This window comes from Candoia aspera, chromosome 2 (assembly GCF_035149785.1).
Source record: "Candoia aspera isolate rCanAsp1 chromosome 2, rCanAsp1.hap2, whole genome shotgun sequence".
Lineage (NCBI taxonomy): Eukaryota > Metazoa > Chordata > Lepidosauria > Squamata > Boidae > Candoia > Candoia aspera.
The window spans coordinates 104,848,084-104,857,974 of record NC_086154.1 but is presented as its reverse complement, the minus strand read 5'-3'; positions in this window follow the sequence as shown (position 1 = coordinate 104,857,974).

Here is a 9,891-nt window from a genome sequence, read left to right as displayed (position 1 = left end):
CCCATAAAAACTAACCAAGATGCAGCAGTAAAGGCTACAAACCTACATAGAAGATAGACTACCCAGTTTAAATAATGGCAAGGTCTCCCCTGCAAATCTTAAGGCATGGGCAAACTAGTATAGTAAGAAATATTGCTTCAGATATTTTCGATTGAAGCCATTTAGGGATTTAAAGGTAGGCAAGTAGCAGCATCTAGAACAGAGCCCAATAGGAAATAGCCAACTATTGCAGCTCCTTAGAATCAGTATTATGGAAGGACATCTAGGTGCATCAATATTTTAGCACCCCATTTTGCACTAACTGAAACTTCCAAATCTTACCCAAGAACTGCTGGACATACAACACATTATGCTAGTCCAGTTCAGAGGCTACTGGAAGATGAACCACAATGGGCAGAGCATCTCTGTCTGACAGTGAGAAATAATCATAGCTTTCCATCAGCCAAAGCTGATAAAGAGCATCTCAAGCAACTGAGGACAGGAATTAAAAAGTACTCCCAATTTACACAACTGCTTATTCAAAAATAAGTGCAGGCCCAGTTATTGGACATGAACCTCTCATTCAAAGGACCAGCTTCCTGGGATTCCAGTTCAACTCACTGGCTCTAATCCAACCCATTACTGAGCCCAGGAACAGATTCAGCAGCTACAGAATCCCACTTGAGTTAGATGACTTGAGGAAATAACGCAGCGCACGATCAACATATTGGTAGGACCTCACTTCAGATTCTCTGATGACTTCACCCAGCAATTTAATACTGATATTAAAAAGCATGGGTGATGATATGAAACCTTGCAGGATGCCATAGCATAGATGCTACTGAATCACAACCAAGCACTCCAGTGTGGATATACGCCTCTTACACCCAATTTGCAGGGCTAGTTTAGCAAAAGCTGCTGAAAGTTCAGGGAAAATCAACACGATTGCCTTCTTCCTATATCTCTCCTGACCAAGGTCACCCATCAAGATGACTAATATTGTTCCTGTACCAGAATCAGACTGAAATTATTAAATTAATGTACCCTACAGCTGTTACCGCATGACATTTCTCAAGCGATATTTTTCTCCTGTAAGCATTCAGAAGAAAATCTTCTCCATGTAGAACTGTGGTTTCCACATGAGCCAGGCCTCTGATAAACTCAACTGAATGCACTTTTCCCCCTGCAGATATCATTTAAGTGGCTCTAGTAGAAGCCCAGATTTATTCAGAGCACTCCAAACCTCATGATGCCTGAATGGGGCTTCTGCTTCATCCAAACAACTTCTGGTAATCCAGGGAGCCACCCGTAACTTTAATTTTAGTTGACTTTAAACACTTAATTTCCATACCATGAAAATGTAACATTCACTGCTCTACTGGTTAGATACAGATCTTCATACCTTCAATCCCATTTTTCACCACTGTTCATAAGGTCCCTTGAGGGCTTCCAGCTTCTTGGTATGCTTCTTGCAGGACAGGCCACGTTGACTTCTGAGATCTTACAGCTGCTTGTGATTATCCTCAAAGTCTCAAAGCACTTTCATCTTCTTAATTACACACTGCAGTTGTTCTTCCTTGTTTTTCCCTATACTACACATGATATATCCTGCAAAGTATTTCCAATCCTTTCATATCTTTGTCTTGAACTATTACATTTATCCCAAGCATGCAGATTAATAATTTTCCACTGTTTCTATTAAGTCTCATAAATTCTCCATTGCACTGATTTAGGAGTTGGATTTAAAAGTTCTGTTGGATATATAATTTTTTTTTGTACTGGATTGTATTTTTCTATGAGTTTAAACACAATACCGTCAGATACATATACGGCATTAATGCTCAATTAGATAAGCAAATGTGAGTACTCTGCATGTGATCTTCATGATAAATCATGGTGGGGAATCAGTACAATAACCCATTGCATTTTAGCACTTCAGTCATGAAGATTGTAATGGTCTATCAAGTTCCCATTTGTGATTTTTATAGCAGCCTTAATAGACTAGATATTAGTCATATTGACTTAATGCTGCCTAAATGTGGATCCTTTCCAGTCAAAGAGAATGTGTCATCTTTGTTGTGAAAGAAGTGAAAGAGTGTCTCAGACTGTGGATATGGAGCCTGAGAGTGATGGAGTGGAGAGTGATGGAGAAGCAAGTCATGGAGCTGCATGTCTGTGTGCCACGAAGCTTGAGTTCTAACCACTACGTAAGTTCAGCCACCACGCATCTGCTCTTCTGTAAGTGAAATGACCAGCGGAGGTGGGAGAGTAGAGGTGTGCACCATTTTGTCTCAGGAAGCAAGACATCTTGGTCAAGTTGTGCTCCAATCCAAGAAGAAGCAGTAGTAAAAATAGATAAAGTGGGATTCTTCTGCCATGTTTTGATTTCTTCAATACTTTTGTATTTTTCAGACCCATGAACTCTTTCTTACTCCTCAAAATATTCTGTGATTCCTGTACTTCTAGGTTTCTGGATTATGAAAATAAATCACCATTCATAATGAAATGTAATGATGATATTCAGTGAGTAACTGAAAATCGTAAAATGGCTTTTAATGTAGAATTATGGAGACTTTTGCCTGACTCTTATAGACTCTCCCAGACGTCAACATGATGTTTTGACATCTTTTCCTCCACGATTTTTCTAATTTTGCAGAATAGCTTGTTGGTAGCTCTGAAACACAATGGTCTGGTCTGGTCTGGTCTGGTCTGGTCTGGTCTGGTCTGGTCTAGTTTAGTTTAGTTTAGTTTAGTTTAGTTTAGTTTAGTTTAGTAATTTGTTTGCTTTTATCTTGTAGTGAAAAGCTCAGATAAAACATGTGCTGTGAATTATACATGGCATTTTTCTCCCAGAAAGAATCCCTAAAATAAATGGACAATTCTATGATGGAGAGTGTAGTTATTCCTGAAGTGGGTTTTTTGCTCACTAAAAAATTGAAAGGCATCCAAACCTATATAAGGTTTAGCATACACCAGCCTAAGAAACAGCTTGCTACTTTTACCTGCTCCATAAGGTAATCTGAAAGGGAGTAGTTCTTGCACAGGAAACTAAAACTCATATTACACTTTTCTTTCAGCACTTTCTTTCACAGTTACAAGAGAAGAGCTGGTCTCAGGACAATTTTGGGTGCATCACATTGACTGCATCTATTTTTAAGCCTTCACCCAGTAATGTTCCTTTATGGACATTACTTTAGGGACCCATGTTTTTTGTGAGATCAGTTACCTTTGCATCAGCACTGACCAGCTGGCAGACAGGCTGAGTACAGAAATAGGGTGTCAATGCCGAGTGGCTCCTATCCTCCATGTATGGCAATGAAATTTATTTTCCATCCTACCCTCATTAAAGTTCCACTTGACTCTGTTAATCCATTGCAAGCTCTTCTACCCTAAGCACAACATTTTGAGTTGACCAGTTATTCAACCCACAATGACTGTCACATGGAAAGATGCTTTCAAATATGAAATAGAACCAAATTTTCTGTTCACGCTTTCAAAGTAGAATTACATGCCAAGGAATTCTGGAGATTAAAATTATCATAGGAGCCCCAAAGATCATATATCTATCACTCCATTCTCCCAGATGGCTGTTGTAACACGATTCAGTACTTACAGGCTCCCTTCAGTTCAAAGCATATTTCTTACCATTTCATGAGTGTTACTGTTGCTTAGCCAATTCAGACATTTCCCTTTTCTTACAAGTTCATAACTGTAAATTGAGCAAAAATACCCTTCTTCCCCTTTGTAGTATATATCATTTTTGTACCCTATTCTTCCTTCAAGGAACTTAAGGCAGACATCATTCAGCTACATCTTGGAGGCAGGCTGGCTGAAAGGGCTGTTGTCCCTAGGTCACCCTACTGTATGAGCTTCATGGCTGAGTGAGAAGGTGAATCCAGATCTCCTCAGCCTGAATTTAGTAATCTAAATGGCACCATTTTACGACCTGTTTTCTAAACAGCACCATTTTTACTGGGATCACCATAAAAGGCAATGTATTTCATTTGTTCCTGTTAAGGGCAGAAGAACCTGCCATACCTAGAACAGGGGGCAGTGAATATGGTCCCTTACATCTTTCTCATCTCCTGTATCAATTACTGTGATTTGCTTTATATGGGCCTGCTCTTGAAGACCATCAGGAAACTTCAACAGGTACAAAATGCAGTAGCTCCTATGATTTATGGGTTAGCCTCTTTACAGTACTGCCATGTAACACCTCTGCTGCAGGAGTGACACTGGCTACCAGTTTGTTTCCAGTGCAACTCAAGGTGCTGGCAATTACATATAAAGCTGTATGTGGCTCAGGATCTGGTCACCTACAAGATTCCCTGTTGCAGATAGACTCTACCCATCCAACTGGAGAATGCCTGCTGATGGTTCCTACTTTCAAGAAGTACAGTGGGTGGGGGCCCCAAAGAGGCCAATTTTTCTGGGGGTTCTCCTTCTCTGGAATAGCTTGTCACTCAAGGCAATAGTGGCTCCCACTCTTGTGGCCTTCTGGAAGCTTGTAAAAACTTGGCTGTTCCAGGCTGTCTTTGAAACCGGATTGGTAGGGAGCTAATGGCACCAAATATGTAACTGTCAAGCATAAGATAATACTATAATTTTAGGTTTATTGTATTCCTGTGTATTTATTGTTTGCACCAGCTAATTGCTATTGCTCCTTGTGTACCTACAGTCTTTTACAATACAGGTACTTTAAACATTTTGCGAATAAGTAAAGAAATAATCTAATTACATCACCATCTGATCCTGAATAGAATTGATGCATTATTTATAAGGGTGGATTTATAACCTACTAAACTGATTTCCAAGATGTTTGAAGGTATGCCCATATCGTCCTTCAGTGGCTGGGATGTTCTTTCAGCAAAGGCTGACCATTGTCATGAGTACAGATGGTGAGCAGGAGCAGGCCCCTATCCAGGGGGGAAAACGCATGCGTAGTTTAGAGACTTTGAGCTGTCATTCAAAGAAACCCAGAACAGACCCACCTTGAGTTTTGCGGTTTATCTGTCTGGGTTTTCCCACGCGTTTTCAGTTTGGTAGGATTTTCTGTCTACAATTTTGTTGTTTATTCATTCAGTCGCTTCCGACTCTTCGTGACTTCATGGACCAGCCCACGCCAGAGCTTCCTGTCGGTCGTCAACACCCCCAGCTCCCCCAGGGACGAGTCCATCACCTCTAGAATATCATCCATCCACCTTGCCCTTGGTCGGCCCCTCTTCCTTTTGCCCTCCACTCTTCCTAGCATCAGCATCTTCTCCAGGGTATCCTGTCTTCTCATTATGTGGCCAAAGTATTTCAGTTTTGCCTTGAATATCTTTCCCTCAAGTGAGCAGTCTGGCTTTATTTCCTGGAGGATGGACTGGTTTGATCTTCTGGCAGTCCAAGGCACTCTCAGAATTTTCCTCCAACACCACAGTTCAAAAGCATCGATCTTCCTTCTCTCAGCCTTCCTTATGGTCCAGCTCTCGCAGCCATATATTACTACGGGGAACACCATTGCTTTAACAATGCGGACCTTTGTTGTCAGTGTGATGTCTCTGCTCTTAACTATTTTATCGAGATTTGTCATTGCTCTTCTCCCAAGGATTAAGCGTCTTCTGATTTCCTGACTGCAGTCAGCATCTGCAGTAATCTTCGCACCTAGAAATACAAAGTCTTTCACTGCTTCTACATTTTCTCCCTCTATTTGCCAGTTATCGATCAAGCTGGTTGCCATAATCTTGGTTTTTTTGAGGTTTAGCTGCAAGCCAGCTTTTGCACTTTCTTCTTTCACCTTCATCATAAGGCTCCTCAGTTCCTCTTCGCTTTCAGCCATCAAAGTGGTATCATCTGCATATCTGAGATTGTTAATGTTTCTTCCAGCGATTTTAACTCCAGCCTAGGATTCCTCAAGCCCAGCATGTCACATGTTGTGTTCTGCATACAAGTTGAATAGGTAGGGTGAGAGTATACAGCCCTGCCGTACTCCTTTCCCAATCTTAAACCAGTCCGTTGTTCCGTGGTCTGTTCTTACTGTTGCTACTTGGTCGTTATACAGATTCTTCAGGAGGCAGACAAGATGACTTGGTATCCCCATACCGCTAAGAACTTGCCACAATTTGTTCTGGTCCGCACAGTCAAAGGCTTTAGAATAGTCAATAAAACAGAAATAGATGTTTTTCTGAAACTCCCTGGCTTTTTCCATTATCCAGCGGATATTGGCAATTTGGTCCCTAGTTCCTCTGCCTTTTCTAAACCCAGCTTGTACATCTGGCAATTCTCGCTCCATGAATTGCTGAAGTCTACCTTGCAGGATCTTGAGCATTACCTTACTGGCATGTGAAATGAGTGCCACTGTTCGATAGTTTGAACATTCTTTAGTGTTTCCCTTTTTTGGTATGGGGATGTAAGTTGATTTTTTCCAATCTGATGGCCATTCCTGTGTTTTCCAAATTTGCTGGCATATAGCATGCATTACCTTGACAGCATCATCTCGCAAGATTTTGAACAGTTCAGCTGGGATGCCGTCGTCTCCTGCTGCCTTGTTATTAGCAATGCTTCTTAAGGCCCATTCAACCTCACACTTCAGGATGTCTGGCTCTAGCTCACTGACCACACCGTCAAAGCTATCCCCGATATTGTTATCCTTCCTATACAGATCTTCCGTATATTCTTGCCACCTTTTCTTGATCTCTTCTTCTTCTGTTAGGTCCTTGCCATCTTTGTTTTTGATCATGCCCATTTTTGCCTGGAATTTACCTCCAATGTTTCTAATTTTCTGGAAGAGGTCTCTTGTCCTTCCTATTCTATTGTCTTCTTCCACTTCCGCACATTGCTTGTTTAAAAATAATTCCTTATCTCTTCTGGCTAACCTCTGGAATTTTGCATTTAATTGGGCATATCTCCCCCTATCACTGTTGCCTTTTGCTTTCCTTCTTTCTTGGGCTACTTCTAGTGTCTCAGCAGACAGCCATTTTGCCTTCTTGGTTTTCTCCTTCTTTGGGATGTATTTTGTTGCCGCCTCCTGAACAATGTTGCCAACTTCTGTCCAGAGTTCTTCCAGGACCCTATCTACTAAGTCCAGTCCCTTAAATCTATTCTTCACCTCCACTGCATATTCCTGAGGGATATTAATGAGCTCATACCTAGCTGATCTGTAGGTCTTCCCTAATCTCTTTAATCTGATCCTAAATTGTGCAAGAAGAAGTTCGTGATCGGAACTACAGTCAGCTCCAGGTCTTGTTTTTACCGACTGTATAGATGTCCGCCACCTTTGGCTGCAAAGGATGTAGTCAATCTGATTTCGGTGTTGTCCATCTGGTGAAGTCCATGTATAAAGCCGTCTCTTAGGTTGTTGGAAGAGAGTGTTTGTTATGCAGAGTGAGTTGTCTTGGCAAAATTCTATCAGCCTATGTCCTGCTTCGTTTTGTTCTCCCAGGCCATGCTTTCCTGTAATTCCAGGTATCATTTGACTGCCCACCTTAGCATTCCAGTCTCCCGTGATGAAAATAACATCTCTTTTAGGCGTGTTGTCCAGTAGGTGCTGCAGATCGTCATAGAACTGCTCTACTTCAGCTTCTTCAGCATCTGTGGTTGGGGCGTATATTTGGATCACTGTGATGTTAGATGGCTTGCCCTGAATTCGAATTGAGATCATTCTATCGTTTTCTGGATTGTATCCAAGCACTGCTTTAGCCACTTTACTATTAATTATGAAGGCTACTCCATTTCTTCTGTGGTCCTCTTGTCCAGAGTAGTAGATCTGGTGGTCATTTGATGTGAAGTGGCCCATTCCAGTCCATTTCAGTTCGCTGATGCCCAAAATGTCTATCTTTAATCTTGACATCTCACCAATAACCACATCCAATTTGCCCTGGCTCATAGATCTTACATTCCAGGTTCCAATGGCGTGTTGATCCTTAGAACATCAGATTCGCCGTTCACCACCAGCACCGTCAGCCGCTAACCATCCTTTCGGCTTTGAGCTAGCTGCGTCATCACATCTGGGGCTAGTTGAACTCATCCTCTGTTCCTCCCCAGTAGCATTTTGACCATCTTCCGACCTGGGGGTCTCATCTTCCGATGGTATACCGACATATCTCTGGTTGTACTGATCCATTTAGTTTTCATGGCAAGAATACTGGGGTGGGTTGCCATTACCTTCCCCAGGGATCGCATTTAGTCTGACCTCTCTGTCATGACCTTCCCAACTTGGGTGGCCCTTCACGGTTTAGCTCATGGCATCATTGAGGTGCTCAGGCTCCAGCACCACGACAAGGTAATGATCCTTTGCTGAAGTCTGTCTACAATAGCAGTAAATAAAACACTAGAGACTTTCTCCTCATCTCAGCGTGGTCTTTGCTTAGTCAGGACAATTGTCCTAGGAATCTGTCAGATCAACCTGACAACTCACATTGTTGGAACTCAATCTATTTGGGCTTATTAATTTGGCATTGCCTATTTTGGCATTGCTTCTTAATATTTATTAAAGTGAACGTCTCTTTTGTTTGTACTGCTCCCACTGTCTTGAGAATATTTATATTAAAGAAAAGAAAGAAAAGAAATGCATTTTTCTTTATTATCTTTATTTTCTTTTATGGTTTTTACTTTGTTAAAAATTTCTTCAATAAAAATTATATTAAAAAGAGAATATTTATATTGACAGGTACCATAGCAATTTAAAAAAAAATATCAGTCTGGCTCATTTTGCCTCATCGCAGGCTGATGTTGTCAAATGACTTCTTCAACACACAATGTATCTAGCAGGTGGTATTGACCCCCTCAGCTTATCAGGCTGAGGCTAGATATCAGCACAGGCTTGATTGCACCTCAGGCTGATGAGATGGATTGAATCATTCCCCCAGTAGTCAGCCATAGGTAAGAGAGAATCCCAGTTAGATGGGGGAGTAGGCCAAAGGAGAAGAAGCAGAAGCAGGACTTCCTTTCCACCACTGAGTTACTTGGCAACAAGCAACGGACTAACCTACTGGGGTACTGTCCTGCATTTCCACAGTTGCCGAGAAGGGGACTTTTATTGTTCTGAGACTACTTTTGAAGTACGATATTACTAGCCTTCTTAGCAAGCAAGTAAAAGAAAAACGACAGAACTAGAAATATTTGTGGACTTTTACATAAATGTTTGCTGTTGTTCAGAAAGAATTAAATAATATGTATCTGACACTGAGAAAATGCAGGAAACCAAGAGTTCGCATGAGTTTTTAATGCAAAGCAATAGGCTACTGCTAACTGTAAAGGCTGGAATACATCTGGCTCATCTCTCATCTTTCAGAATGCTTTGTTTTTATGTTGAGAAATCAAGAATTTAAGGCTCAGTGGATGAAGAAAGGTAGCGAGGAGAGGATTGTAAAAGATGGTCAAAGAAAAATAAGGGCATCTCATGGACTAGATGTCCCTCTAGTGGTAAGAAGCAGGGAACTACACAACTAATTAAAATCTAAGCAAAATACAGTCTCTGTGGTTTAAGTGATTTGTAGAGTTTCTTCATTTATTGTTTGTTTATTTATTAATATAGTGTACTAATATGCATAGAAATTATGTTGAGGGATGATTTATTCTCCTTCTGTCAGCTTCAGCTTATTTGGTAATTATTTGCATTTTTTAAAAAAAGCACGCTTCAGAACTAAAGCAAATCTATTTAGGATTGTCTTGATATATTAATCTTCTTAGATTTTAATGTTTGTGAATGGGGAACTATACCCCTTTACAACCATACCTGTTGTAAAGATGCCATTTGAAGTTAATTTACTCCATTTACGTGCTCAACTATATATTAAAGGGGGGGTCAACTTTTAATATAATGTGGTGAGAATAGAAAAAAAAATCAAGTGGCAAGCAAAGGTCAGCGTGGCTGCCAAATTTATGTCTTTTTGCTCTTGATGTGTAAAAGAACAGTAGGTGAACTGCATG